Raw genomic sequence first — 1,965 nt, forward strand, 5'->3', positions numbered from 1 at the left:
ATTATGGAAGCGAATGCCTTTGATAGCAGTGTATTGAATGGCACTCAGTTTTGCTGCTGGTCCCTTTTTTTGGAAGGGAGGGGAGGGGCAGAGGCAAGGCCGTGTTGAAGAGAAAAGCAGATAACCATGTCATATTAATACCATCAGTGCTATCTTGGTTTTAAAAGGCAAATCATTGCTGCTGTGTGCCATTTTGGTTCTTAACATTGTATAATGTTATGCTGCTCCATTGGGAAGTCTATCATTGAGAAAATACACATATACCTGCATATACTCTTAGAATGTGCTTCTTTCTTTGCAGTATTTGTATAAAAACTAAGTAGTACTTATAAAAATGTTCTTTGAATACCAGTATTCAGCTTGGATAGTGATTGTTTTCAGGTTAATTTCTCCATGTTTTTCTGGTTGACACTGTTGAAATGTAACTGAACTTGTTTTATCTAGATTCCTTATATATATTTGTTGTTGAGATGCATGGTTATATTGTTAGAGAGATGAAAAGGTGCTGTCTATAGTCCAGAAAAGCATCTGTTATAAAAACATCTGTTGTGATTTAGTCTGCTTAGTTCGTGTGTGTCAGAGTATGGTTATAAATAATATGTATATCTATGTTATCTTGAGTAGAATTTCAATAATTAGTACTCGATGTTGTCTTTAATCTCCAGTAATTGTTATATATAAAAGAAACCATTTAATTTTTTTTGTGGAAATATGTGAATGTTATTTTGTAAAATATTGATTCGTTTTGTTTGAAATGTATTTATTTGCCCATGTTTTTTCTTTTATTTTTATGACGATGTAGTTAAGAGAAATCGTGAATGCTTACCCAGGGGCGGATTTAGGCCGTCTTCTGGGTCTTCTGGAAGACGGTCAGATTTTCAAGTTTACATTGACGGGTGTCTAATTTTTTCTGTCGGAAGACGGTCAAAAATGGAGGGCGAATCAACAAAGATAATTTGGAAGACTGTCAGAAAATGTCTCTGGATCCGCCCCTGCTTACCTACTTCAAGTTTAAACCAAGGACTGTACTTCCAATTTTTCCAAATGATTAAAATATTAATAAAGTAATAATAGATCATGCAAGGATTTGCTTTTGATTTTCACAATCTCGTGTTCCGATTTAGCTGCTTGAGTCACAAACCAAAAGGACAAATAAGTGCACGGAACACTATTTGAAAGTTAAGACTACGTCTTTAATATTTTCCTCCTTTTTTCGGATCTCAGCTCAATATTTAATTCAATTAAAACGCTCCTTGGACACTTCAAGGGAATTCAAAGTATTTTTAATTCATAAATTATGTTTAGAACAAAATGTCAAGATTTCGCCATTATGAGTGCGTGATCTCGAGTTTACGTATTCGTTTTACAACTAACACAGTAATAAAGTTTTGAGGCCTGGCAAAACATAGTCAGGTAGTGGTAGACAGGCACATGGCTCATATTTCTCTAATAAAATGGACTAGCCACTAAATTTAGGAGGGCAATTTATGTTTTTCATGTTTAATCATTCTATCTTAATGGCCAGCTGTGACAAATTAGTTGTCTGTATATAGGATGTTTATTTATTTATTTTATTTTATTTTTGCAAGCACAACTTCGGAAGCATGCATGTTACCACTGGAAGATTCAGTATTTTGCGTCAGTTTAAAGGGTTCAGTATAATATATGTAGGGGGCAGATACGAAAAATAGTTTATGTACCTCTCTCCTTCGTTATTCTCAATTTGAGAAGGTGAAGGGGAGAACGGGGCACCTGAGTAATTAAGTGCCCTCCCTGGATCAACCAAAGGTCACCTGTGCTCACTTAAAACACGTTTTATTGCTTTACTCTAACCTTTCTTAGTGTTGTGTTAGAGGAAAATGTTTTTAAAATGCAATAAAAAGAAAAAAACAGCTCAATTTGTGTCCACAATCAAAAACTATTGAATACATAAATAAAATTGGTTAGTTTGACAAAAAAAGATAG

The sequence above is a fragment of the Lingula anatina genome, chromosome 3, assembly GCF_051362555.1.
Source record: "Lingula anatina isolate TDL-2025a chromosome 3, LinAna3.0, whole genome shotgun sequence".
In the NCBI taxonomy this organism is placed as follows: Eukaryota; Metazoa; Brachiopoda; class Lingulata; order Lingulida; family Lingulidae; genus Lingula; species Lingula anatina.